Here is a 5,396-nt window from a genome sequence, read left to right as displayed (position 1 = left end):
ACCGACTGTGACACCCTCGGGTGCTGCTTGTGCAGAGCCCCCCGAGGAGTCTGCAGAGCCACGGGGAGCCCGCAGGGGCTGCTGTGGGCGGGGGGCTCGGTGACAAGGTCCCCCCAGTGGCGGTGTCCCCAGGCTGGTGGCAGGAACGTCCCCGTGCCCGGGGGTCGCTCACCTGGGATGGGGCCGGAGCCAGGCAGGGTGCGGCGGGCACCGTGGGTGCCGTCACGGGTGGCGTGGTTCAGGCACCCCCTCGGGCACGGGGCCGGTCCCACGGCAGCAGCCCGGAGCTGCTCCCGGCCTCCACGTCCACAAAGCTGCCCTTTGATCACACAGAGCTGCAAAGCCCCGGGGCAGCTGAGGGGGGGTCCAGCCGGGAAAAAAAAAACCTCCAGAAAAAAAAAAAATAAAGAAAGAAAAGCAAAATACAAACAACAAAAATAAAATGAAAAAAATATAAATAAACCCAAAAGACAACAATTTTTATTTTTTTTTTTTTTAAATGAACACCAAACACCCAAAGCAGGCGCCTGCTCCTGGCTGCCCGCACGGCGAGGCCGGCCGTGCCGGGAGAAGGGCACGAGGCCGGGGGGGCTGCCAGAGGAGCCACGAGGCCGTGCCGGGACCCCGGGGGCCAACGCAGGCGCTGCAGCCCCCCCCCCCCCGATGGCTGTCCCCGGGGTGCCCCTGCCGCACAGCCCCAGGCAGCACCCTTGGGTGCTCGGGGCGGCTCCGCACGGCCACGGCGATGCACACCACGGGGGAGCAGCCCAAGCCCTGCGCCCCCCCAGCCGTGCTGAGCCCCCCGGGACGCTCAGCGCCGCGTGCTGCGGGTGGGAGCGAGGACAAAGGAGCCAGGTCCCGGTGCATCCCGTCCCGCTCCGTGCCGTGCCGGTGCTGAGCCCCCAGCCCCGCGCTTTCCCTACCCGGAGCGGGGTCGGGGGGCTCACCCCAGGGCTGCCGCCTTTGTTCCCGGGGCCGGGAGCACGGGGTCTGGCCCGGTTCGGCTCGGCCCCAACAAAGGGCGGCCCCGCAGGACCCCCTCCCGCCGCCCTTTGTCTCCGGTGCCCGCGGGGCCGCCCCGGGTGCGGACAAAGGCGAGGGCGAGGAGGGGGGGGTCCCAGGTCCTGAGCCGCATAGGAGGCACCGGGAAGGATGCACGGGGCCGGTGCCTGTTATTAAAACCCCTTTAATTAACCGGGTTGGGTTCGTTTCAGCACTGACCTCGCCGTTACGCCGGTGCTGGGGAAGCACCGGGGCTGCTCGGCGGCACGGCCCCGCGTCAGCCACCTCGGTGCGGGAAGCCCGGCCGTCGGCTTTGGGTTTTTTTCTTCATTTTTAATTCCTTCCCAGCCAATAAATTGTTGGTAACTCACCCCACAGCGAGGGGCGGCCGGGAACAATGGGGTGGCCCCGAACAACCGCGCTGCTCGCGGGCACCCGGCGCTCCGGTACCCGGTCCCGGTGCTGCTCCCGGTGCTGTCCGTGCTGCTCCTGGCCCTGCCCGGTGCTTTCCGTGCCGGTTCCTTCCCAGACGGGGCCGATCCCAGTGGCAGCTCCGTGCGGGGCCGGCAGGATACGACCCGACCCCATCCTGCAGCATCCTGCGGGGCTCCGGCAGCGGCACTGCGGGGCAGAAACAGGCGAGAAGGAAACAAAAATCTGCGGTTTGTGCTTTTTTTTCCTTTTTTAATAATAATTATTATTTTTTAATGGGGTAGCAGCACGCAGGGAAGGGGAAGGACACCACGGCGCTGCCCGGGGGTCCCAGCGCATCCCCCCACCCGGCTGGAGGAGCGAGCCCGGGGCTGCCCGCACCGGGAGGCTGCCGGGGCTGCGTGCGCTGCCCGTGCCTGTGCCCATTCTCCCGGTGGGTTTCGCTCCTGCGGCTCCGGTGCGTGGCCCCGCGGCCGGGGGTGGGGGGGTCCCCGTGTCCGGGGGTCCCGGTGCCGGTGCCGGTGCCCGGGTCCCGGCCGTGCCGCGCTCCATCCCGACGCGATCATCACCCGGGAGCCCCGAGCCGCGGCAACCCGGCGCTCTCCCGGTACATCCCAGTATATTCCGGTACATCCCGGTGTATCCCGGTACATCCCGGTGCTCTCCCGGTACATCCCGGTGCACCCAGCCCTCTCCCACCCCCCCACCCCCTCTCCCCCACCTCCCTCCTTTATACTCCCAGCAGCATCCCCGAACCCCCCCAAACCCCAAACCCATCCCCACCGCCGCTCACCGGCCCCGCCGCTTCCCGAGCGCTCCGCTCCGCTCCCGGCCCGGTACGGCTCCGGTGCCCGGCAGCTCCCAGCCCTCCCCCGGCCCCCCCCCAGCCCCGTATCCCCCCCCCTTCAGACCTGCGGCTCCCGGCACGGCCCCGTCCCGCTCCCCGCTGCCGCCGCCTTTGATCTCCCCGCGCCGCTCCCGGGGCCGCGGGGTCCGCCCGGGGGGGGGGGGGAGGAGAGGGAGGGAGGGGGGGGGGGAGCGGGGACGGAACCGGGGAGGGGAAGGGGGGGGGGGTGAGAAGGGAGGGGGGGGAGCCTAGAAACCGCCGCCGCCTCCTTCCCCTTTCATGGCGCGGCCGCGGGGGGCCTTGAAACGGCGCGGCCAGTGAGCGCGGCGGGCGGGCGGCGCGGTGCGGGCTGGCGGGCGGCCAATCGGCGCCTTGTTTACACTGCGTGATTGGCAGCGGGCTGGCGGGCGGCCAGCCAATCAGCGCCCACCCCGACGGCGAGGGGAGGGGAAAGGTGGTGGTGGAGGGGGGGCGGGGGGATAGCGCGCGCGCGCGCCGGTCACCCGAGCGCGCGCGCGCGCTTCCGAGCGGAGAAGGGAGGGGGCGGGGGGGGGGGGGGGGGAGCGCGGCGGGGGTTAACCCTTGCAGTGCCGGAGCAAAACGGGAGCGGGGCAGGGCGCTGGGGGTGGGCACGGGAGGGGGCGGGCTCTGGGCTGTGGGGGGGGGTTGGGGGGGGTCGTGGGGGTTGGGGGGGTCGTGGGGGGGTCCCCACGCGGCCTTGGGGTGGGCTGGGGAGGGCACAGGGAGCAATGCGGGGGGGGGTGAGGGGGGTTGGAGGGGGCTCCCCGACCCCCCCTGGGCTCCGTGCAGAGCGCGGGGGGGGCGGCCGGGGAGGGGAGGGGAGGAGGGGGGTGTGTGTGTGGGGGGGCTCTGCAGCGGTGCGTGGGGGGGGGGGGTCGCACCGCACCTCTGCTGCAACGCAGCCCCCCCGCCGCGCCGCACGGCGCACGCGCGGGAGCAGAAACGGAGCGGGGAGGGGAGGGGAGGGAGGGACAGGAGCGAGAAAGCGCGCGCGCGCGCGCGCTCCGGGAGGAGGAGCGCGCCGGCGCGCCCGCCCGCGCGCGCGCGCGCGAGCGGCTCCCCCCCCCCCATTCATCCGCCGCGGGCTTGAATTCGGCGCCGCCGGGCCGCGGAGCAACCCCCGCCGCGCCCTGATTGGCAGGCGCCTGGCTCCCCGCCAGCCTATTGGGAGGCGGCGCTGCCGGCGCGGCGGGGGCGGGGGCGGGAAAGGAGGAGGAGGAGGGAGAAAGGGAGAGAAAGGAGGGAGGGAGGGGGGAGGAGGGAAGGGAGAGAGGGAGAAGGGAGAGGGAGAGGGGCCGGCGGGGCGCGAGCGCCGCGCGGCGGCCAATCAGGGGGCGCGCGCGCGGCACGCGCTTATTAGCATGCGGGGCGCGTCGCGCGGCGGAGTGCGCGGCGGGCGGGGAGGCGCGGCGGGGCCCCCGCTCCCTTTCTGCAGGCGCAGCCGGTGCATGGGCAGTGCGCGGGGACCGGCGGAGCTCCGCCGCCGCCGCTGCTGCTGCCTCCACCGCCGCCGCCGCCACCGTGCGCACCCCGCCGGGGCCGCCCCGCGCCGCTCTCGCCGTGCCCTCGCCGCGCGGAACGCCCCTCCGGTGAGTGCCGTGCACTTGGGGCGCGGGCGGTTTTTTGTTTGCGCTGCTGCCGGGGCGGGAGGGGATGGGATGGGATGGGAGGGGGGGGGCTGTGTGTGTGTGTGTGTGTATGGTGCTAGGGGGGGGGCCGAGCGGCTTTTAGCGTTTTTTTTTTAATATATAATTTTTATTATTTTTGCCTTTTTTTTTTTTTTTTGCGCTATTTTGGATTTATTTTTTTTTTCCGCCTTGAAAAAAAAAATAATAAAAATCGCGATTTTTTTCTCCCTCGCGTTTATATTTTATTTTTGAAAATTTCATAATTTTTCCCTTTTATTTTGAATTTGAAAAAAAATAATAATAATAATAAAAATAAAAACAAACAAACCTCTGCCCCCCCCCTCCCTCGCCATCCGGGGGGGGGGGGGCTGCGCTCTCGCTCCTCTCCCCGCCGTGCTCGGGCCGGGGGCCGCCCGCGGACAATACCGCGCGGAGCCCCGCGGCACGGCTCCGGCCCGGCTCGGCTCGGTGGCACCGGGAGGGGGGCCCCGGAGCCTCCCCCCGGTTGAGCTCCGCGGCTCCGTTCCCCTTTGTTCACCCCGGCCCCGGAGGCGGCGGCGGGCACCCCGCCGGATCGGGCCCTCCGGCCCCGGCGCTGCCGAGAACAATGCCCCGGCGGGCCCGGAGCACCGGGCGGCCTCCCCCGCCGCTTTGTGCGGCCTCTCCGCCGGCCCGGAGAACCGAGCCCCGGTGGCGGAGGCCGGGGGAAGGAAGGAGGCGACGGGGGGAGACGGGAAACGGAGCCCGGGAGGCGGGGGGGAGAAAGAGGAGGGAGGCCGGGACCCGAGCACCGGGGACCGTGGCGAGCACCGGGGGCCGTGGCGAGCACCGGGGGCCGTGCCCGGGACGCGGAGGGCGGCCGGGGCCCCGTGCGCCGGGACAGCGGCGATGCCGGCGGCTGCGCACCGGGAGAACGGGGCCGGGAGAAGGGGGATTGCGGAGGGGAAACGAGCGGCCGGGCACCGGGAGCGGCAGGAAAACGGGAGGGGGAGGTGGGTCGGCGGCAGGGCACCGGGGGGGAGCGGGGGCCGAGGAACCGGGGAACCGGCCGCGCACCGGGAGCGGCGGCGGCGGCGGAACCGCGGCGCCGAGCGGGGAAACGGGAGCGGAGCCGAGGGGAGCGAGCACCGGGGGGGAGCGGGCGCAGAGGGCCCGGGGAACCGGGGGGAAACCGGCGAACCGTGCACCGGGGGTGATGCAAAAAAAATAAAAAAATAAAATTAAAAAAAAAAAAAAGCGGTGCTGGGGAACCGCGGTGGGGGGGTTACCGGGGGCCTGGCCGTGCTCTCACGCTTCGCTTTTTTTTCTCTCTCCCGTGCTCCAGGAGCGGAGGATGAGCCGGCAGCCCCGGCCCCGAGCGCGGCACGCCGCCCGGCCCGGCCCGCCGCGGCGCTGAGGATCGCCGAGCAGCCGCCGGGCTCCCCCCCGGGCCCCCCCCGGGTGGGCTCCTGCCCCCGGCCCCCGGC

At 71.5% G+C, this 5,396-nt stretch overlaps 1 long non-coding RNA gene across 1 annotated transcript; it reads right to left on the bottom strand.

Annotated features, from left to right (window-relative positions):
• Nucleotides 1-1,170: 1,170 nt before the first annotated feature.
• LOC116496569 lies at nucleotides 1,171-2,408 on the bottom strand. Its single transcript, XR_004254029.1, has 2 exons — nucleotides 2,346-2,408; nucleotides 1,171-1,623 (listed from the first exon to the last, which is right to left on the bottom strand). It is a non-coding gene; the product is annotated as an uncharacterized LOC116496569 (long non-coding RNA).
• Between the last annotated feature and the right edge of the window lie 2,988 nt (nucleotides 2,409-5,396).

The sequence above is a fragment of the Aythya fuligula genome, chromosome 18 (genome assembly GCF_009819795.1).
Source record: "Aythya fuligula isolate bAytFul2 chromosome 18, bAytFul2.pri, whole genome shotgun sequence".
Classification (NCBI taxonomy): domain Eukaryota; kingdom Metazoa; phylum Chordata; class Aves; order Anseriformes; family Anatidae; genus Aythya; species Aythya fuligula.
The sequence above is the reverse complement of the archived record's forward strand: the minus strand, read 5'-3'. Positions and strand labels throughout refer to the sequence as shown.